The sequence below is a fragment of the Carcharodon carcharias genome, chromosome 3, assembly GCF_017639515.1.
Source record: "Carcharodon carcharias isolate sCarCar2 chromosome 3, sCarCar2.pri, whole genome shotgun sequence".
Lineage (NCBI taxonomy): Eukaryota > Metazoa > Chordata > Chondrichthyes > Lamniformes > Lamnidae > Carcharodon > Carcharodon carcharias.
The window spans coordinates 160,121,044-160,145,388 of NC_054469.1; the positions used below are offsets into that span (position 1 = coordinate 160,121,044).

At 43.9% G+C, this 24,345-nt stretch overlaps 1 protein-coding gene across 1 annotated transcript in view; it reads right to left on the reverse strand.

Moving 5' to 3' along the window:
• LOC121276246 (adenylate cyclase type 2-like) overlaps positions 1-24,345 on the reverse strand; it is a 504,535-nt gene that overhangs the window by 408,825 nt on the left and 71,365 nt on the right. The gene's annotated exons all lie outside the window — the stretch shown is intronic.

Genomic DNA, 24,345 nt, shown 5'->3' on the forward strand with positions numbered 1-24,345 from the left:
CCATGTATCATTCTTCTCTGAAAAATTCAGATCTACAATTACATTTTGCCCAAGCTGTTAGTAGATGTCCGATTGACAAATCCAGGGGATAGCGTAATTAGCATAAAAGCGGCAGATGCCATTTATGGTATATTGTGGGTTGGCGCAAGAGAAGTCAGAATGGTAAGGTTCTATTAGCTACAGAGTTGAACTGTTTTGTAAATGCAGCAATTTCTTTGTAGCCACTTTCCTAACATTATCTGGTCACTCTGTGATTAATTATCATTAGAGAATCAGCACTGTGCCTCCAATTTCACCATTGCTACAGTCACTCTGCCAACTGCATGCAGATGCAATGAAAGAAAACAAAACCTACATTTATACAGCACCTTTCATGATGTCTCAAATCATTTTACAGCCAATTAAATACTTTTGAGTTGTTGTCACTGGTTTAATGTAGGCAATGTTATCAAATGGTGGAGCAGCCTCGAGGGGCTGAATGGCTTACTCCTGCTCCTAAGTATGTTCGTATGTCATTCTGGATGGATGAGATGAGCTGAGTTAAATGGCCTTTGTCATCTGTAATTATCTTGAAAATCGAGGATTGAATAATGGCTGGAGTTCTGTTTATTTTGTTGCTAATGGAAGTTTACTATGAATAGGCTTTGTGGTGTGAAATTGCCTGGACGGGAGTGTGTAATAGGCTCATAGTGAATCAGTAACCTGTTTTATCTTGCACATGATTCTCAAGAGCCTTTTGCATTGACCTTAATATTGTCCTTTTGCCTACTTACCTATTATCCCATTCTGTCTTGATGCTTTTGTGAGTTTTTTGAGGAATGAAATATTGTAATAAAGTTGTGTTGCATAGTAGATATTGAAAATATATTGTAGTGAGAAGCAGTAATCAGCAGAGTCTGCAGACTTACTGATCAAGAAAACACAGATACAATTGTGAATAATTCAGTCTTTGGGTGGAATCGTCCCAGAGTTGCACTAAGTGCAGTAGTGGGTGGGAAAATGGAGGTTTTACCTGCCGGCCGCAATGGCGGCTTTTTGAGCCATGTCATCCCCTTCCTGACACATCCCGCCTCTGATTCGCCTGCCCTGCCATCACCTCAGGCCTTCAGTAAGCCGGGCGCCATATTTAAAGGCCACCCCTGCATAGAGCTTGCACTCTTCAAGGGATAGGAAGCTGCTAGGAACTGATGGCTGCCAAAAGAAGGAAACATGCTGTCCCAAATTTAGCGACACCTCCTTCGGACACCTACTGGACACAGTGGAGACCGGCTGTAATATCCTCTTCCCCTGCTTTGGGTGAAGACCAACAAGCAAGATCACCAATCCAACATGGGAGGCAGTGGCAGCAGTGGTCAGAGCCAACACCATGCAAAAGATGACAGCAATTCAGAGCCAAAAGAGGATGAATGATCTACTTCGTTCAGCCAGGGTAATTAGCTCTTCTCATCACTCTCTGCTCACACACTCACAAACCTATCACTCATCCACAGTGACCTCACTCACTACCAGTTCAATGGATATCATCATTCACTCTCTCACAAACACATTCACCTGCCCTGTGGATCATGTCCTCATTCCACACATGGCACCACTCACCACCCACACATGCCAGGCATCCTTATTATCTGTCCTGCTTCTACTCTCTTTATCTGTAGTCATGCAGGACAAGCTGGTGCACAATAAATCGGGGGGGTCGCAGACTGATGGAGGAATACCTGACTTCAAATAGATCATCCAGCTGGACGGTGACAATCTGGGCAGCTCCTGTGCTGACGGTAAGGTCAATGGTGCTCAACCAAATGAGGATCCAGCAGTGCAACATCCATCAGACAACCATGCTTGTGAGTGATGTACCCTGTTTAACAGGCCACTGCCATGCACTAATTATCTCTTCTTGCTTTTGCAGGCACACCTGGGACCCAGGTCATCGACTTGAGCCCTGAAGACACCTCAGAAGACCTGTCACAGCGCTCACCCACACCCTCCGCCAACACAGAGACACACACCTCAGTGGTACCTAGATCTAAAGTAGCTTCGGATCACAATCTGATGAGCACATTGCACTGCCTGATCCACAGCAGGCGGAGGCAGGGACTTCACAGCTCTCCGGTACTCAGAGGATTGCTATAGGCCAGAAATCTGCTAAGTCCAAGTCAGCTGAGGAGCCTCTGGACTTGGTAATAGTGCAGTTTCTGCAGTAGCAAAGACAAGCTTGGGAACATCAGGAAGTGATGTCTATTGCTCTCCTCAGATTGCAAGTCTGAGGTGATAGTGCCGGCATGCCAAAGCACTGAGGTCAACACTGTTAGGATGGCAGCTGTCATGGAGACCTTGGTCCAGGACATCGGTCCTGCACTGTTGCCTCCAACAGTGTCAACGTGAGAAAGGTGCGGGGCAGTTCGATCTCACTCCAGCTTCCCCTTCTCCTCAAGTAGTCAGCCAGGAACCCTCGGGTACCCATAGGGAGGAGGATCAGCAGGTGCACACCCTGGGGCCATCCACCCAAGAGACTCCAGGAGTGTCTGGCCCATCCGAACACCCTCTTCCTGTGACTGCAGTAGCTCCAGCTCCACAGGCCGAGGAGGGTGCCACTGCCATATAGCAGGACCCCAAAAGCAGGCCTGGGCCCTCTAGGTCTCGTCCCTCCAGAGGACACCTGTCAAGGTCATATCAGACAGGACGTAGCAGTCAGTAGGCTGCCTCCACCTCCACTGTGGATGTCTGAGGAGCAACAAGATGTAGCGACAGGGTTAAGAATTTTAAGAAAATGTAATTTCACCACTTCGGCATGGGTGTTAATCACTTGCACATAATGTTAACTATTGTAAATAAACTCCCAACAATGTCACCCTGTCTATGGCTCCTTTGTATGATGAGCAGCGGTCGTGTCAGTCTGAAGTTATAGCTTGGTTCCTGCACAAGATAAAGGCAGGCGTTTTAGTCCAGGGCCTCACCCTGTACTTTGTGCACCCTTCCCAGCACACTGATGGAGGGCCTTCACAATCACTGGACATATCAGTCATGCCTGCATCTCGATGGAGCTTATTATTGCTGCCAGAACGTTCTTGGTCAATAGTACAGAGTTGTCATTTTCTCCGTGTGCTCTCAGCACCTTTGAGGTGCGGCTGGCCCTCCATCTCATCAGCATCTGTGTCCAGCGACTGTGTGATCATGAATGGTTCAGCTCACAAAGGATGCCATAGGATCAGAAGAAGTTAAAGCTTCCCTGTTACATGTCCATTATATGACTCTGATCACAGAGGGCAAGTGAGCTGCCATCTATAACGTTAATGGAAATTATTTTTTAAATTGGACTTGTAGTGCCTATATCTGTGTACTGTCATAGTCTGTGTCTATGTGTGTGCTCAATGTGTGTGTCTGTGTGTGGCTTAATTGGTTTAAAAACATCTAGTCTAGGTATTTTGATGTCTGGTAGTTTTGAGATGTTAATTAGATAAATGTAAGGAAATTAAAAGGTAAAGTGCAATTTGCATTTGTTGAATAAACCATTCAAAAAAATGGGTAAAATCTTGCACCTAGCTGGGAGACGCCAAGCAATGTGTTTATATTAGTAATAAAATTACTAATAAAAGGATTATTGTTAGGAGAGGTAAATTTTTTTAAAAGGCCTAGTCATACAATGGAAAATTTACATTCAACAAGGATTTGTGTGTATAAGTAAAGGGCATTTAAGATCTAACCAGCCTGTAAACCTACCGCTGTCTGCAAAGGAACTAAACTGCAAAGAACCTCGTTTTGAATTCATAAGGTCAAATGTGCTTTGTCTGGTGCCTGTTTAAAGTCTAAGGGTCATTGTTGCCTTGGTAAAGATTTACCTGGGAGTGATTAATTTGGGGATTTGTTATTATGGTAGTAATTTGTAGACATGTGTATGTGTTTAATTCCTTGTTAAATTAATAAACGTTTAATTTAGTTTTACATAAAAACCTCTTGAGGCTTGGTGGTTTTATTCTTGATTATGATAGTTGCTCAAGTTTCCCTCTGGGATTTAAACAATTCAGCCTTTACCAACTGCTGTGTCATAACAGATACTTGAGGACTCCAAAGCTTCTCACTGACAGTGAAGACCTATGTTGTTCAATCATTCCACTTTCTTGCTCAGGACTCATTTGATCTTTCTCACTGTGAGATTTCAGATAAAATAGAATCCAATTACACTCCTTCTACGAAATAGTTATATTGAATAATATCTAGCACTCAGAAAGTGCCAGGAAAAAGACCAGCAGGCCTGACAGCATCTGTGGAATGAAAAGCAGAGTTAACCTTTCGAGTCCATATGACCCTGAAGACTCTGTTTCTCTCTCCACAGGAGCTGTCAGACCTGCTGAGCTTTTCCAGCATTTTCTGTTTGTATTTCACATTTCCGGTATCCAAAGTATTTTTCTTTTATTATAGAAGAAAGTCTTCTACTTCTTCTGCAGAATGGAAATGATCTTGTGCAGTTTATCAGGGTAGCAATCTTTCCCCCAAATATGAATTTACTCTCACCATGTTCATATGCTACAATGTGTAGAACATGTGAATGAGGGCTGAGGCAGTCACTGAAATTGTTATTGTTTGTAGTGTTATAAATAACTAATAGGATATTTTCCTGTCAGATTAACAATATTGCACGATGCTGATAAAGTAAAATTAGTACATTCTGGTTTGCTTAATAGTCACAGTAGGATCATCTATATAGTGCACACAAACTGACACTGCATTATAATGTTACTGCTCTGAATATTAATAACCTATGCTGCTTATATATCGGACAATATCTGTAACCAGATGCTAACAATGGGCATTAGCACTTTACTAGTACCTTTCTGTAATTGGTGAATTTATTGGTGAATCTTGAAAGGGGGAGGGTTAAGTGGGCGGGTGGAGTAAGAGGCCTGGAAACAGGAGAAGTCCCAGGACCCATGATTTCTCTCTCTGACCCTGGGGGCAATAACTGATTTTATTGGATTTGTCCTGATTTTCGTGAACAGGACATATCTGGGAAAATTTTCATTTTGCTGGGTGAACGATAGTGTTGTGGCTGTACTGGAACAGCTTGATTAGAAGTGTAACTAGTTCTGGAGTGCAAGTCTTCAGCACTGCAGCCAGGGTGCTGTTGCAGCCCACAATCTTTGCTGTATATAGGGCACTCAGCTGTTTTTTGATATCACGTGGAAAGAATCATATTGGCTGGAGACTGGCTTCTGTAATGGTAGAGATCTCAGGTAGCAGCAGAGATTGAACACCCACAGCATTTCTGGCTGATGATGGTTGCAAACGTTTCAGCCTGTTCTTTTGCAGTCAAATGCTGGGCTTTGATGATAGGGATCTTCATGGAACCTCCTTCTCCTGTTAATTGTATACCACCATTGAATGTGGCAGGAATGCAGAGCTTTAATTTGATCTGTTGTCTGTGGGATTGTTTAGCTCTGTCTATATGTTGCAACTTCACCAGGTTTGCATCTCATTTTAGGTACACTTAGTGTTGCTCCCAGCACATTCTTCTCCATACCTCATTGGACCAGAGTTGATCCCCTGACTTGATAATAATGATAGTGTGAAAGGCATGGCAGCCCATGAGGTTACAAATTATGATTCGATATAATTATGCTGCTGATGACAGCCCATTGTGCAACATGAATGCCTGAGCTGCTAGATCTGTCGTTAATCTATCACATTTAGAACTGTGGTAGTATCATATGCCATGTAGAGTGTCCTCAGTATGAAAACGGGACTTCATCCCCATAAGGACTGTCCAAAGGTCACTTCTACCAATACTGTCATGCACAGATGTATTTATGTTAGGTGAACTGATGGGGATGAGGTCAAGTAGTTTTTCCTTGTGTTTGTTCTTTCATCACCTGCCATAAGCCCAGTCTTGCAGATATTATGGCACAACGGATAGTAAATGCTGAGCCGCTCAAATCCCAGAGGGAAACTTGAAACAGTTGCCACAACTGTTTTTGCAAATTGTATTTTTATTTTGAGATATGTGCCTTGAATTCAGTAGTAATAAGTCCACTGGGTCTTGAGGTTTTTTTAACAAAACTAAATTAAACATTTATTAATAAAAGAAAAGATTTTAAGCACATACATAGGTCTACAAATTACTACCATAATAATTCTTAAATACCCTAATTTATCTGGCTCCCACCAAACCTATGTTAAGGCAACAGTAAAAACAAATAAATTTCAACAGACCCAGGCAAAGCACACAATACCCCAGACAGTGATATTCACAGAGAGTTTTCTTATCTTTGGTCCCTGTAGACAGCTACTTAATGCAAATAGGCTGGAGGCTTTGCACACTTGTGTTAGATCTTAAAATGCCTTCCTCCTTATACATAACCTCATCTCCTTTATATATGTTTCTCCCTTTTTAATGTAAATTCCATTGTTCCAATACGTTTTTGCAACTTTACTTTTTCAATAATATAAATATTCCATAGTAATTATATTATCAGTAACCTTTGGGAACAATAAACAAACAGCTTGATTTAGCTTCATATGGCTAGGTGTAACACCTTATCATCTCTTTGAAATGCAAACTAACCTAATTTATCTAAAAATGCAAATGTTGCTCACACCTCACATTCTAAAACTTCAACCACTAAACCATCTGAAAATGTAATCCTCCACATTTTAAATTTGTGTTAAGTTTTAGTTAGTGGCTTTGTCTTTAAATCCAGTTACCCCATAAGCAATTGCTTTTCAGATTATTGTATCAAGCTAATTTTGATGCATATGTTGCAAGGTCCGTTGAAACTGGCTTTCAAACTACAGACTTGAAGGGAGAAATCAGCCTATCTTTGAACAAGTACAGGTCACCTTGAATCCTAGTCTTCTCTTCCACCTCTATAATGACCTTGTGCTTTACTCCATATCTCTGCTTAAATGCATGACAAGCAATTATTTTGAATTCGACTTGTCAGTTATGAAGTACACAAATAAGCCACAAAAATCTGTATTGAGTTCACTGAATTATGTTGTTAGAAGGACTTGCATCTATTTGAAAAAAATAGAAAATAACAATAGACTATCACATTTCCATATTCAGAGAAGATTGTGCAAGGGAGGAAATGACAATTTATGAAAGTCCTATGTAAAATAATTTTTTAGTATTAAACCACAACTTGTGGTTTAATGGGTATCAGTCTAAACTTAGAATATAGCTGAATGGTAACACCATCAATAATAGTTACATAATAGGTTACATTCCGAAAAAAATACAGAATAGCACAGTTAGGATTGATGGTTGTGTTAAAAAATGGAAGCATAGATAATGGCCAGAGCACAAGGTCTTTTTTGAGGAGAAAATTAGGATACAATGTGTTAAATAAAATGAAAGAAAATTTGAATTAATCTCGTAATGCTTTAAGTGCTTTAAACAACAAAAGGCATAAAGCTGACAAAGGGAATGAAAATGAACAGAAATGAACAGGCTGCATTTTATTGGGGGCAGGTTGCTACCCACCCCCAGCCCCCACTCTGGAAGGCAAATCAGCTGGAAGCCAACATGACTGGGTCAAGCCTGCCTCGTAGCCATAATACACTGAGGGCAGGCTAAATTGGTTGAGCGTGGGACTTCTGCCCCTCAGTGGGAGGAAGTCCTGCCCTTGGAAGTCCAGCAGTACCAGCAGCGCCAGAACACAGTAATGGGCACTGCTGGGACTGTAGGAAGGAGGATGAAGAAGATCATGGCTGCCTCAGAAAGTAAAATCTCAGGTTTTAGGATGGGGAGGGGTCTGAGAGCCCAGGTAGGGGAGAGAGGGATCTGGGGAGTCGGGTTTTGGAGGGCAGGTGGCGCAGAAGGAATGGGGGGGGTGCGGGGGGGGGGGACATCTTAGGCGGGGGGGGGGGTGGTGTGTGAATGCCCCCAGTGAGCACAGGCATCATCCCCCTGAATGAAAGGCCCCCTTCCTTCCCATCTTTTTCATCTTGGGCTTAAATAATGTCCTGTACATCCTCACTCATCTGCCCTTGCTAGCATATTTTCGCATAGGCAGTATATTATTCAGGTCAATAGGCTTGCTTTCATTGACCTTTAATTATTTATTTACATATGGCAGGCAAGCTGCCGATTTCAACTCCCACCCACCTAGCATATTAAGGTAGTCAGCTCAGCACCCCCCACCCCGGTGGGTGCACATTAAATCGACCCCTATGTAAACAGCATAAAAAATCGTATGGGAAAAGGACCAATGAAAAGCATAGAGATAGGAATGGGGAAGCAGATGGCTGAGCAATAGGACCTGATTTTTAACTAAAGTGAAAAGTCAGGCAATAGGCAATATTATTTTCCAATGATAGCGCCTTGAAAACTACTAAACAAAGAGACCATGAAATATGTAGCTCCATGAATTAGAATAGGTGACAATGACCTTGGAAATTCATTTGTCTTCACAACGCAGTGGCATGCTTTGACTGCATCCCTAAGGTGCTTCTTTGTAGTTGCCTATCGCAATTCCTCTTATCTGCTCTCATGGACATGATCACAGTCAGACACCCTAGGGCAAAAAATGAATATCCATGGCAGGGGAGAGGTGAAGGAAGTGACAAAAAAATTAAGGGAGAAATGCTTTTGAACATGGAGATTGTTTTGCCATGGTATCCCTGACCAGAAACAGTGGTTGAAGCAGAATCTATAATACCTTTAGTAAAAGGAAAGCTGATATATATTTGAAAAATAAAAATAAAACAATATTGACATAGAGCAAGGAACTGTTCTAAGTGGAATGAATGGCTTTCTACTATCTTACAAAATTTTATGATAGTATCTGTATTAAATTGCAACGTATAAGTTGACCAAGTGTATAAGATGACCTCATTTTTCAGCACCAAAAATCATGCTTTTGCATATAATGGGCATATAAGTCAATTCCCCTTTTCAACTATAAAGCTATACTTGCATTAGTAGCTGGCCTCAATTTTTCATCCCAGAAAAGCATGTTTTACTTATCCTGTACTGTAAGTCAGCGCATGGGATCAAGCAGGTGATATGGGCTGTGTTGTGAAGTAGGTGCGCGGGAGTTTAAGACCACAGCCACGCAGAAGCATGTATTGGAATGGGTCCTTAAAGATCATTGGAATGGCTATAGCTAGAAATGTGATGCATAAAAACACACTTAATTGGGCCAAATCTAAACCTGAATCCAGCAAAGATTTCAGACCAAGTGCTAGTTGGAAAAAGTCCAGTGTTGCGACAGAAGACCAAGACTGCCGAGACTACCCAGAGACACCGATGCCAAAATTACCAGTTCCCAGCAATTCATCATCAGACAGCAGTAAAAACTTGGGTACCCATTAAGTCACGTCAGCAATATAGATGAAATGCTCCATGAATTTCAATCTGCCCAGCAGCCAAACTATGGAGTGGAAAGGTATGAAAACAGTTTTAATGAAAATGACAGGACATGCGAAGACAAGATTCACAGTGGTACTAGCCTTCATGACTGACAGAACAAAATTAAGACCAATGGTACTTTCAAACGTAAAAGCATTCCAAACATCGCATTCCATGCTGAAGTTTTTGTGCATATCCACGACAACTGTTGGATGGATGAGGGTGATCGAAGTTATGGATAAGATATTGATAATATGTGGAAAAAGCATCCCGGTGGCCTGCGCAGCTAATTAGCTTATTATCAAGAGCTGCCTGTGAAGAAATAACATCCACATTGGAATTATTCCAGGTGGTCTAACATCTGTAGTTCAACCTTTGGATGGGTGCCTCAACAAGCCATTCAAGGATCATCTTTGTGCTGAATAGAATAGGTGGATGGTTGATGGAGAAAAAGACCTTAACAAAGAATATAAATGTGTGTGCTGCCCACTTGATGTTTTGTGTGGTTTCGTTATCAAATTATGGGATGCTATTAGTGCATGTGATTAGATTGTTCAAAGAAAGTCAGAATATGCAATTCAATGGATGGAGAGGAAGATGATTTATTCTAGAGAAATGATTCTGAAGCACCAAATCTGATTCAAATGAATCATGCTTATGATGATGCCATAGCCAAAATGCCTCAGGTTGAATATGGTAAACTCTCTGCGCCAAGTCGTTCACATTTCACAGGCTCCCGATGACAGAGATTCATTTGAGCCATTAGACAATTCTGTAGACGTGTTGACCAATCATCAAGGCAGCAGATGTGGAGGTTACAGTCCAGAGGCTAGACAACTGCCCTTCAACTTGAGCATCTTTGTTGCTGGCTCTTTCTTGAAGAAAGGATGCCGAGGCTCACTAGTCTACTTTGCCCATTCTACTCTTGATGTGACTTGCCCCTTTACGATGGGTGGAGCAATATCAATAAGCAGGTACAGATCATCCACTTTACTAGATTTCAAGCAGTCAGCAATAGGTCTGTAAGCTGCACTGAGGACAGGATCCAACTTGTTGGCATGGCGAGGGCATTCCTAGCCTGAGCAGACATATTTAGCTGCTGTGTATCACAGGGGAAGGGCAGTTGTTTGTGATGTTCTTGGGTCAGTTCCCTACTTAGAGTAGGCTAGCTCCTTTAAGATATTGCTTCTGGCTCCTAGCTTCACCTTTGCTTTGATGGCATGAGCTTAGGGGTGTGATCTAACATTAATTGAAGGTAAGGAACAAAAACAAAAATAGCTGGAAAAACTCAGGAGGTCTGACAGCATCTGTGGAGAGGAAGACAGAGTTAACGTTTCGAGTGCGTATGACTCTTCATCAGAACTAAAGAGAAATAGAAAAGAGGTGAAATATAAGCTGTTTAAGGGGGGTGGGACAGGTGGAGCTGGATAGAGGGCCTGTGATAGATGGAAGCAAAGGAGAGATTGCTAAAGATGTCATAGACAAAAGGTCAAAGGGGTGTTGATGGTGGTGACATTAGCTGAAGGATGCGCTAAGGGTGACATTAAGGGTAGAAAGCAGGATGAGCAAGAGACAGATGGCCCTAGTGGGGGTGGGGTGGGGCAAAGGGATCGAAAAAGGCTAAAAGGTGGAGATAAAACAATGGATGGAAATAAATTTTAAAATAATAATAGGAATAGGTGGGAAAAGAAAAATATATTTTAAAAATACAATAATTAGTAGAAAAAAAGGGATCGGAAAGGGGGTTGGGGATGGAGGGTAGAGTCCATGATCTGAAGTTGTTAAACTCAATGTTAAGTCTGGAAGGCTGTAAAGTGCCTGATCAGAAGATGAGGTGCTGTTCCTCCAGTTTTCATGGAGCTTCACTAGAACACTGCAGCAGGCCAAGGACGGACATGCGGGTATGAGAGCAGGATGATGTGTTGAAATGGCAAGCCACAGGGAGATCTGGGTCATGCTTGCGGACAGACCGAAGTTGTTCCGCAAAGCGGTCACCCAGTCTGCGTTTGGTCTCTCCAATGTAGAGGAGGCCGCATTGGGAGCAGCAAATGCAGTAGACTAAATTGAGAGAAGTGCAAATGAAGTGCTGCTTCACTTGAAAGGAGTGTTCAGGCCCTTGGATGGTGAGGAGAGGGGAAGTAAAGGGACAGGTATTCCATCTTCTGTGGTTGCATGGTAAGGTGCTGTGGGAGGGGGTTGAGATGTAGGGGGTGATAGAGGAATGGACCAGGGTGTCCCGGAGGGAATAGTCCCTACGGAATGCCGACGGCGGGGGGGGGGGGGAAGGAAGACGTGTTTGGTGGTGGCATCATGCTTGTGATGGCGGAAATGGCAGAGGATGGTCCTTTGATTGCAGAGGCTGGTGGGGTGATGAGTGAGGACAAGGGGGACCCTATCATGGTTCTGGGAGGGAGACGAAGGTGTGAAGGCAGATGTGCGGGAGATGGGCCGGACACGGTTGAGGGCCCTGTCAACCACCGTGGGTGGAAAATCTCGGTTAAGGAAGAAGGAAGGCATGTCAGAAGAACTGTTTTGGAAAGTGGCATCATCGGAACAGACGTGATGGAGGCGAAGGAACTGAGAGAATGGGATGGAGTCCTTACAGGAAGCGGGGCGTGAGGAGCTGTAGTCGAGATAGCTGTGGAAATTGGTGGGCTTGCAATGAATATTGGTGGACAGACTATCACCAACAATTGAGACAGAGAGGTCAAGGAAGGGAAGGGAAGTGTCATTGATGAACCATGTGAAAATGATGGAGGGGTGGAAATTGAAAGCAAAATTAATACATTTTTCTAAGTCCAGATGAGAGCATGAAGCGGCACCGAAGCAGTCATCGATGTACCGGAGAAAGAGTTGTGGGAGGGGGCCTGAGTAGGACTGGAACAAGGAATGTTCCACATACCCCATAAAGAGACACTTCCTCCAAATAAAAGGTGTGGCTATGGGTACCCTCATGGGCCCCAGTTATGCCTGTCTCCCTGTCTCTTTATGGGGTATGTGGAACATTCCTTGTTCCAGTCCCACTCAGGCCCCCTCCCACAACTCTTTCTCCAGTACACTGATGACTGCTTTTGGTGCTACTTCATTCTCTCGTCTGGACTTGGAAAAATTTATTAATTTTGCTTCCAATTTCCACCCCTTCATCATTTTCACATGGTCCATCACTGACACTTCCCTTCCCTTCCTTGACCTCTCTGTCTCAATTTCTGGTGATAGACTGTCCACCAATATTCATTACAAGCCCACCGACTCCCACAGTTACCTCGACTACAGCTCCTCACACCCTGCTTCCTGTAAGGACTACATCCCATTCTCTCAGTTCCTTTGCCTCCATCGCATCCGTTCCAATGACGCCACTTTCCAAAACAGTTCTTCTGTCTTGCCTTTCTTCTTCCTTAATTGAGATTTTCCACCCACGGTGGTTGACAGGGCCCTCAACCATGTCTGGCCCGTCTCCCGCATCTACCTTACACCTTCATCTCCCTCCCAGAACCATGATAGGGTCCCCCTTGTTTTCACTTATCACCCCACCAGCCTCTGCAATCAAAGGACCATTCTCTGCCATTTCCACCAGCAAACACATCTTCCCTTCACCCCCCACCCTTTGGCATTTCATAGGGACTATTGCATCTGGGACACCCTGCTCCATTCCTCCATCACCCCCTACATCTCAACCCCCTCCCACGGCACCTTACCATGCAACCGCAGAAGGTGCAACACCTGCCCCTTTACTTGCCCCCTCCTCACCATCCAAGGGCCCAAATAATCCTTTCAAGTGAAGCAGCACTTCATTTGCAATTCTCTCAATTTAGTCTACTGCATTCACTGCTCCCAATGCGGTCTCCTCTACACTGGAGAGACCAAACGCAGACTGGGTGACCGCTTTGCGGAACATTTTCAGTATGTCCACAAGCATGACTCAGACCTCCCTGTCACCTGCCATTTCAACACATCATCCTGCTCTCATGCCCACATGTCCACCCTTGGCCTGCTGCAATGTTCCAGTGAAGCTCAATGCAAACTGGAGGAACAGCACCTCATCTTCCGACTAGGCACTTTACAGTCTTCCAGACTTAACCCTGAGTTCAACGACTTCAGATCATGAACTCTGTCCTCCATCCCCACCACCTTTCCGATCCCTTTTTCTAATAATTATTATATTTTTAATATATATTTTTCTTTTCCTAACTATTCCTATTATTATTTTTAAATTTATTTCCATCCATTGTTCTATCTCTACCCTTTAGCCTATTTCGATCCCTTCCCCCCACCTTATCCCCACTAGGGCCATCTGTCACTTGTTCATCCTGCTTTCTACCCTTAATGTTACCATTAGCACAACCTTTAGCTAATATCACCACCATCAACACCCCTTTGACCTTTTGTCTATGACATCTTAGGCAATCTCTCCTTTGCCTCCATCTATCACTGGCCTTCTATCCAGCTCCACCTGTCCCACCCCCCTTAAACAGCTTATATTTCACCTCATTTCTATTTCTCTTTAGTTCTGATGAAGAGTCATACGGACTCGAAACGTTAACTCTGTCTTCCTCTCCACAGATGCTGTCAGACCTCCTGAGTTTTTCCTGCTATTTTTGTTTTTTTTCAGATTTCCAGCATCCACAGTATTTTGCTTTTACCTTAATTGAAGGTATACTGGTTTAAAGTTGCAGGCCAGTGTTCTCCCATATCAATGGATGTAAAGTTTTCGCTGTGTATCTCTATGGGGTTGGTTAGCTCAGCTAGTGCATCTCCAAGAGACTCCTCTACTGTATCGACAGATTGGTCCTGAGGTGCTATGCACAGGTCATCAGCATAGAGGAAACTCCTGTGTGTGTAGGTGAATGGGCTGGTTGTTGGAATAAATCTTGAGCAGCAAGCGTGAAAGAACACTACCTTGAGATAAGCAATTTTCTGTCTGCACCATATGCTTCGCTTGCCATTTAGCTCAACCAAGAAATGATGTTGGCCAGAATGCTGCTTATCAGCTCAGTCAATCTGGTATTTTTGGTTATATGGAATAACCTCTGTGCAATAATCAGATGATTGACCGTGTCATATGCAGCAAATAAAACCACAAAGGCAGCACCTGTTATGAATCCTGTCGTGCAGACATCCACAATGAATTGGATGAGATTGGGTGAAGACTAAAGTGCATCCTATACACTCCAGGCCAAACAGGTCTGGAACGCCAGTATCTGCTATTATCCTGAGGAAAGACAACTGATCCCCCACACACCAGATTTCATGGTTCCTATTTATCAGCCATTCATTGCCTGGTCCATGCCTCTTCCCCGCAGTGGGGTCCTTCAGGGAGACAGTATCCCTCTTCTCATTGGAAGTCCTTATCTCCAGAGATGCTGAACACCACTGAGGCTATGGAAGGGTAAGGAGTCACTACCCTCAGACCCAATCCCTCTGACAATGATGACTTCGAGGAACACGGATGTTTTGCCCCAGGCCACCCGGAAATTAGTAACTCCAGCCTGATGTCAGTAATACCAGGTTTGGGGGGAGTTGAGCCTAGTGTATTTAAATGAGTTACAGGAGTTAAATTGACCAAGGCCTCATGTTAGCGAGACAGCGTGAGTTTAGTACACAATTTGCTGGTCCCACACACCCAAGTTAAAATCGGGACTTGTGTGTTTGGAGGTATTTGGAAACTATAAGTAACAAAACCTAAAAGGTTTTTTTTCCGGGAGAAATAGACATGTGGGAACAGAGGGGAGGAGAACAGTAAGGAAAGTGAGAATAAGTGGGAAAAAAAATCAAGGAAATATAGGGACAGGGACTACAAGAACTGGGTGCCCACCAAAATAGAGGGTGAGAGTGATTTCAGTCGTCAGCTGTCAAGGATGGACATTGCAAAATCAGCTGTTGCAAAGCAACTGTATTTTCCTCCAATAAAATTAGATGTGCACACATTGTATTCTTTGGCAAGAATACTTATGAACTTGTGAGGCACCAACATGCCTCTTCACCTGCAGGCAGCATATTTCAAGAATTCAAGCATGAGTGTCAATGGGCTTCACAGAATTTCTGCTGATTTTAGAAAATCCTCATCTTCAATGAGGTCACCACCTGCTGTTTCTTCTCTGTCCTCTGCACAAAAAAACAGCAGCAAGTGCAGCCTCGCCACACATGCTTATGCCGCTTCCTGGGAACACCATGTAGAGCATGGTAGTAGGCCACAGGAAATGACAGTAAATGCCTGAAGCAAAATTACCTTGTAGCAGTCTTTTGTTTATTTATTCTGTTTTTTTTTAGCCATTTGCTGGGTAGGGCAACAATTATTGCCCATTCCTAATTGCTATTCAGCAGGTGGTGGTGAGCTGCATTTTTGAACTGTTGCAGTCCATGAGGTATAGGTACACCCACAATGCTGTTAGGAAGTGAGTACCAAGATTTTAACTTAGCAACAGTGAAGGAATGGTGATATAGATCCAGGCCAGGATGGTGTGTGGCTTGGAGGGGAGCTTGGAGGTGGTGGTGTTCCCATGCATCTGTTGCTTCTTGTTCTTCCAGGTGGTGGAGGTTGTGGGCTTTGAAGGTGCTATCGAAGGAGCCTTGGTGAGTTGGTGCAGCGCATCTTATGGATGTTACACACTGCTGCCACTGTGCATCGGTGGTGGAGAGAGTGAATGTTGATGGTGGTGGATGGGGTGCCAATCAAACAGACTGCTTTGTCCTAAATGGTGTTGAGCTTCTTAAGTATTGTTGCAGATTTAGGGAGTCAGGAGGTGAGTTACTCATCACAGAATTTCCAGCTTCTCATGTGCTCTTGTAGCCACAGTATTTATATAATTGGTTCAGTTCATTTTCTGGTCAGTGATAACCCCCAGGATGTTGATAGTGGGGCATTCAGTGATGGTGACGCCATTGAATGTCAAGAGCAGATGGTTCAGTTCTTTCTTGTTAGAGGTGGTCATCGTCTGGCACTTGTGTGGCACGAACGTTACTTGCCATTTGTCAGTCCAAGCCTGGATATTGTCCAGGCCTTGCTGCATATCGACACAGACTGCTTCAGTATTTGAAGATAAAAGCAAAATACTGCAGATGTGGGAGATCTGAAATAAAAACAGAAAGTTCTGGAAAAATTCAGCATGTCTTGCAGGATGTGTGGGGAGACAAACAGATTTAAGGTTTCGAGTTCAATATGATCCTTCTTCAGAAGCAAATGGTGCTGAACATTGTGCAATAATCAGCAAAAATCCTCACTTCTGATGTTACGGTGGAGGGAAGATCATTGATGAAGCAGCTAAAGATGTTTGGGCTCAGGACACTACCCTGAGGAACTCCTGCAGCAATATCTTTGAACTGAAATGATTGACCTCCAATAATCACAATCATCTTCATTTGTGTTAGGCATGTCTCCAATCATTGGAGAGCTTTGCCCCAATTCTTAATGACTTCAGTTTTACTAGCACTTCTTGATGTCACACTCAGTCAAATTCTGTCTTGTTGTCAAGGACAGTCACCTTCACCTCAGCTCTTTAATTCAGCTCTTTTGTCCATGTTTGAACCAATGCTGTAGTGAAGTTAGGAGCTGAATGGCCCTGACAGAACCAAAACTGAGCATCAGTAAGCAGGTTATTGCTGAGTAAGTGCCGCTCGATAATACTGCCAACTACCCCTTCCATTACTTTGTTGATGATCAAAAATATACTGATGGAGCAGTAATTGGCCGAGTTCAATTTGTCCTGCTTTTTGTGGACAGACATACCTGGACAATTTTCCACACTGCCGGATACTTGTCTGTGTTGTGTACTGGAACAGCTTGCCTAGGGGCACGGATAGTCCTGGAGCACAAGTCTTCAGTACCCATAGAGTATCCAAGGCCTTCAGCCATTTCTTGATATAATGCGGAGTGAATCAAATTGGCTTAAGACTGGTATCTGTGATGCTGGGGACCTCAGGAGGAGGCCAAGATAAATCATCTGTTCTGAACTTCTGGCTAAAGACGGTGGCAAACGCTTCAGCCTTGCTCTTTTGCACTGATATGCTGGGCTGCCCCATCATTGAGGATGGGGATATTTGAGGAGCCTCTTCCTCCTGTTAGTAGTTTAATTGTCCACGATCAGTCCCAACCGGATGTGGCAGGACTGCAGAGCTTAGATCTGATCTGTTGATTGTGGGATCGCTTAGCTCTGTCTACTGCATGCTGCTTTCGTTGTTTGGCATGCAAGTAGTCCTGTGTTGTAGCTTCACTGGGTTGGTACCTCATTTTTAGGTATGTCTGGTGCTGCTCCTGGCAGGCCTTCCTGCACTCTTCATTGAACTACGGTTGATACCCCAGCAGGATGGAAAAGGTAAAGTGGAGGATATGCCATGCTATGAGGTTACGGATTGTGTTTGAATACAATTCTGCTGCTGCTGATGACCCACAGCTCCTCATGGAGGCCCAGCTTTGAGCTGCTAGTTTTTGAGTTTGAAATCTCTCCCCATTTAGCATGGTGGTCGTGCCATACAACACAATGGAGGGTATCCTCAATGTGAAGGCAGGACTTGGCCTCCACAAGGATTGTGTGGTGGTCACATCTACCAATAGTGTCATGGACAGATGTATCTGTGACAGATAGATCAGTGAGCACAAAGTCAAGTAGGTTTTTCCCTCACCACCTGCCACAGGCACGTCTAACAGCTTTGTCCTTTATGTCTCAGCCAGCTTGTTTGAGGCACTCTTGGTGATGGTCAATGATCTCTCCCACCCCCATATTCTTTGCCCTTGCCAACTTCAGCACTTCTTCCAACTGATGTTCAGCATGGAGGGGTACTGGTTCAAAGGCTGAGGGAGGGCAGTAATGCTAATCAGTAGAAAGCTTCCTTACTCACGTATGGACTGATGCCATGAGATTTCTTGGGCACTGGAGTCAAAGTTTAGGGCTCCTAGGGCAACTCCCTCCCAACTGTATACCACGGTGCCGCCACTTCTCGTAGATCTATCCTGCTGGTGGGATAGGATATACCCAGGGATGGTGATGGTGGTGTGGAATGTTGTCTGTAAGATATGATTCCATGAGTATGACTATGTCAAGCTCTTCTTTGAATATTCTGTGGGACAGCTCTCCCAATTTTGGAACAAGCCCCCAAATGATAGTAAGGAGGACTTTGCAGGATCAATACGAAAAGACCGTTGTCATCTCTAGTGCCTAGACCGATGTTGGGTGGTCCATCTGATTCATCCTTTATTGTCTTTTTTCTAGCAGTTTGATAAAATTGAGTGGCTTGCTAAACCATTTCAGAGGGAAGTTAAGAATCAACCACATTGCTGTGGGTCTGGAGTCACATGTAGGCCAGGCTAGGTAAGGACGGCAGGTTTCCCTCCCTAAATGACATTAGTGAACCAGCTGGGTTTTTATGACAATTGGTGATGGCTTCATGTTCAATATTACTGAGACTAGCTTTAATTCAAGATTTATTAATTGAATTCAAAATTCAATGTTCTCTGGGTGGGGGACTTCAATGTCCATCACCAAGAGTGGCTCAGTAGCACCACAACTGACCAAGCTGGCTGAGTCCTAAAGGACATAGCTGCCAGACCGGGTCTGCGGCAGGTGGTGAGGGAACCAACAAGAGGGAAAAACATACTTGAACTCATCCTCACCAACCTGCCTGCCGTAGATGCATCTGTCCATGACTGTCTCAGTAAGGGTGACCACCACACAGTCACTGTGAAGGCAAAGTCCCACCTTCACATTGAGGATAGCTTTCATCGTGTTGTGTGGCACTACCACCATGCTAAATGAGATAGATTTCAAACAGGTCTAGCAACTCAAGACTGGGCATCCATGAGGCACTGTGGGCCATCAGCAGCAGCAAAATTGTACTGGAACACAATCTGTAACTTCGTGGCCCGGCATATCCCTCACTCTACCATTACCATCAAACCAGGAGATCAACTCTGGTTCAATGAAGAGTGCAGGAGGGCATGCCAGGTGCAGCACCAGCCATAACTAAAAATGAGGTGTCAACCTGGAGAAGCTATAAAACAGGACTACTTGCGTGCCAAACTTCATAAGCAGCAAGTGATAGTCAGAGCTAAGTGATCCAACAACCAATGGATCAGATCTAAGCTCTGCAGTCTTGCCACATCCAGCTGTGAAAGATGGTGGACAATTAAACAACTCATTGGAGGAGGTGCCTGCACAAATATCCCCATCCACAATGGAGGAGCCCAGCATAGCAGTGCAAAAGGTAAGGCTGAAGCATTTGCAACAATCTTCAATCAGAAGTGCCAGGTGGATGATCTATCTCGGCATCCTCCGGAGGTCCCCAGCATCACAGATGCTAGTCTTCAGCCAATTCGATACATTTCAAAGAACGGCTGAAGGCATTGGATACTGCAAAAGCTATGGGCCCTGACAACATTCCGGGAATAGTACTGAAGACTTGTGCTCCAGAACTTGCCGCACCCCTAGCCAAGCTGTTCCAGTCCAGCTACAACACTGGCATCTACACGGCTATTTGGGAGATCGCCCAGGTATGTCCTGTACACAAAAAACAGGACAAATCCAACCCGGCCAATTACCACTCCATCAGTCTACTCTCCATCATCAGTAAAGTAATGGAAGGGGTCATCAACAGTGCTATCAAGCGACACTTGCTTAGCAATAACCTGCTCACTGATGCCCAGTTTGGGTTCCACCAGGGCCACTCAGCTCCTGACCTCGTTACAGTCTTGATTCAAACTTAGACAAAAGAGCTGAACTCCCAAGGTGAGGTGAGAGTGACTGCCCTTGACATCAAGGCAGCATTTGAATAAGTGTGGTATCAAGGAGCCCCAGCAAAACTGGAGTCAGTGGCAATGGGGGGAAATCTCTCCTATCAATAACCTTCCTTCCATCATAAGGTCAGAAGGGAATGTTCGCTGATAATTGCGCAATATTCAGCACCATTCGTGACTTCTCAGATACTGAAGCAGTCCATGTCCAAATGTAGCAAGATTTAGACAATATCCAGGCTTGAGCTGACAAGTGGCAAGTAATATTCGCGCCACATTAGTGTCAGGCAATGACCATCTCCAACAAGAGAAAATCCAACCATCGCCCCTTGATGTTAAATGGCATTGCCATCACTGAATCTCCCACTATCAATATCCTGGGGGTTTCTATTGACCAGAAACTGAACTGGATTAGCCATATAAATACTGTGGCTACAAGAGCAGGTCAGAGGCAAGGAATTGTGTGACTAGTAACTCGCCTCCTGACTCCCCAAAGCCTGCCCACTACAAGGCACAAGTCAGGAATGTGATGGAACACTCCCCACTTGCCTGGATGAATGCAGCTCCTACAACACTGAAGAAGCTGGACACCGTCCAGGATAAAGCAGTCCGTTTGAGTGGCACCATATCCACAAACATTCACTCTCTCCACCATCGACGCACAGTAGCAGCAGAGTGTACCATCTACAAGATGCACTGCAGGAATTCACAAAGGCTCTTTGCACACCATCTCCTAAACTCACAACCACTACCACCTAGAAGGACAAGGGCAGCAGATAAATGGGAACACCACCACCTGGAAGTTCCCTTCCAAGTCACTCACCATCCTGACTTGGAAATATATCACAGTTCCTTCAGTGTTGCTGGGTCAAAATCCTGGAACTCCCTTCCTAATAGCATTGTGGGTGTATCTATAGCACATGGACTGCAGTTGTTCAAGAAGGCAGCTCACCACCACCTTCTCAAGGGCAACTAGGGATGGGCAATAAATGCTGGCCCAGCCAGCGAAGCCCACATCCCGTGAATGAATAAAAAAAAATACAAGCTACTTTGGTGGGATTTGAACATATGTCTGCAGAACATTAGCCTGCACTGCTGGATTGCTAGTCCAGTGACATTACCAGTACCTCACCCCCTCCCGGCCTCTTCTTCCTCTAATCTGGCCACTATTAACCTACTTACTTTGGCCTTGGACAATGACCAACCAATGGCCATATCTCTGCTCTCCTTTCTGCACCTTTAAGTGCCTGCTGCCTCTCAGAGTACATCTCTGGATGTGAAGACATTAGAGACTGTGCTGAAAAAACTCACAATAAATGTTCCAAGGAACAGATTAGAGAAGTTAGGGCTGTTTTCCTTGTGGGAGAGAATATTGAGAGGTGATTTCATGGAGGCATTCAAAATCATAAGGGGTTTGGACATTGTGTATAGGAAGAAACTGTTCCCATTGGTGGAAGCAGTGAGAACTGGAAGACATTGATTTAAGTTGATTGGCAAATAAACAATGGTAACATGAAGAACTTTTTTTACACAGCAAGTATTTAAGATCTATATCGCTCTGCGGGAGAGGGTGATGGAGAATCTGAGAAGGGAAAAGAAATACATGGCTACAGGTGAAAAGGCAGGGAGTGGCACTAGGTCAATTACTCTAGCAGAGACCCAGTACTGACACAATGGGCTGTGAATGGCCTTCTGTGCTGTAACTGTTCTATGATTCTATTACCTAAACCACCCAAGGTGGATGCATCTGTGCTGGTGGTTGCAAGCGATAGAGTGAGTGATGGTGTTTCGCGGAAAGGAATGACTTTTTCAGATATTGTGAGCATCAGATTACCAAGTCTGTCACAGATTTGTTTCTATCACCAGGCAAGTCATCTTGTACATCTGCTTATAATAGCAACAACAAATTGCATTTATATAGTGCCTTAAACATAGTAAATTCTACAAAGGTGCTTCACATTATCATTATGAGCATTATCAAAGAAAATCTGACACTGAACCACATCAGGTGATATTAGGGCAGATGATCAAAAACTTGGTCAAAGAGGCAGATTTTAAGGAGCATGTTAAAGGAAGAAAGAGAAGTAGAGAGGTCGAGAGGTTTAGAAGGATATTCCAAAGCTTAGTGTCAAGGTAGCTGAAGATAGTGATCAAAATCTGGAACACACAAAATACCAGAACTAAGGATTGAGGGAACTGAAACTAAGGATAAGAATTTATGATCAGGGCATCACCCAGCCGGTAGTCAATGTAGGTCAGTGAGCCCAATGGTGACGGGCAAGCGGGCCTTGGTCTGAGTTAGGACATGGGCAGCAGAGTTTTAGATTAACTCAAATCTACTTGGCCCCTTCTTCTCCTATGGCACATGGCAGACACCAAAAACTCTTCAAGTGTGGCATGGTGAGCAATGAAACCCATCATTAATTATTAGTTATTACCACGATTCTCTTGACCACATTATAGGCATCAACCCCAATTAAATGATAATTTTACCAGTTGGAGGTGCACAGCTTCTGCAGCAACTGCTTGCTACTCTGCTACCCAGTCACGATAGTCACCAAACCTTGAATACAAAAATACTCATACCTTCCAGCCGCTTTCTTCTACTACCTTATAGCTTCATATAAGCTACAAGTCGGACATCAGCATTCAGCATGGTGGAACAACATAAGCAGAACAGCTTGAAACATTCCACATATCTCCATGTCATAGGTATTTAAGCCTTGTGGTGCACAGAAAACATACTCAACATCATCTCTTTAATCCAGCAGTCTCTTCCACATTCTGCTCACTGGAAACAATTGATCTCATTTTAATTAGGAAGAAAAGAAAGATGCCTCAGAAGGCAATCTAAGGCCTGGGTTTTCACTTCTGATGTGAAATTCCCAGCTTGGCCCACACGCCTCAGGACAAGCAGCCATAAATGGCTGAATGTTTGTTCTGAGGGGATAGGTGCATACTGGAATTGGGCCCCCGCCTCCTGCAACAGTTTGGAGGCAGCCACGAGATCTACCAAGTGCCAAGGTGGGCTGTTTAAAAGACCCACCTTGGTGCTCTGGAACTTCATCTCAGTCGTAATAAAAGTAGTTAGGACTCTAGCCCTCACCTCTCGCACACTCTCAACCCCAACCCACTCCCCAAGTCTCATCCATGCCAACTCATACCCCCACACATCCCTATGACCCCTCATTCCCTCCATGACAACCTATTCCCCTCTACCCCGCCTCCATAGATCCTCATACCCCCATGCCAACCTATGAACCCCCAACCACCACCCTTTGCCCTTACACCTGCTATGCCAACTCACCCATTATCCACCATGGTCTGACCTCAGGAGTCATGCAAAATGGAATAAAGTTCTAAGTATCTAATATAGACTTCACTATATACAAAAGATACTATCATTGATAAAAGCCCATTCAATAAAATTAAATCCCTCCAAGTACTTAATTCCTTATAAAAGCAACATTTGTACTCATAGCCCCACTTTAAGGACAACTAATCGCTTATTAACCTCTTGGAGCTATCAATCAAAATTTGAACTTACAGGCTCCCCATGTGTGAATCACATCCTGCCCTCTTTAATCCCCCCCCCAAATAAAAATAGGATCCGCTGGAAAATGGGAGATGGGACTTCCAGATCCTGGGTCCCGGTGCCATTTTGGCTATGGCATGAAGTGTCCATGACATTGTGAAAATCCAGGCCCAAGTTTATAAAACACCCAAATTAAAAGGTGGGCAATGTGCAGATATGCTGAGAATAACCTGATGTTAAACCATCATTTGCAAGTTAATAAGAGCAAAAGCTGAACTGGCATCAGCAGTACTATACTATAAGACTATAAGTCATCAATATTATTTAAAAAAAACCCTCCAGTGGAGCACAGAAATTTCTGTACAGCGAGTTGTAACAGCTAGTTTTTCAGGTATCTTAAAATGATGGGGAAATGCATGTCACAGATAGACACAAGGCATTCAAATAATATGTTAGCCAATTAAATCAATTTCAATTGACCATCTGGCACTTCCAGGGATTGGTAACAATGTTCTCGTTTTATCAAATTTACAGCTCAAATTAACCCAAGTTGTGCATATGTAAACTGCTTGGAGACATCATTATTAACTTATCTGCATCACCAGAAAAGCTTTCTGCCAGAGGCTCAGATGTCTACTAAGAATTACAAAAAAAAATCATTTGGCTGTTTCACACATTGGGATAATATCTATTACAGCAAGATAATCTCAGATACAACTAAAGAGCTCTTACAGCATTGAAAAG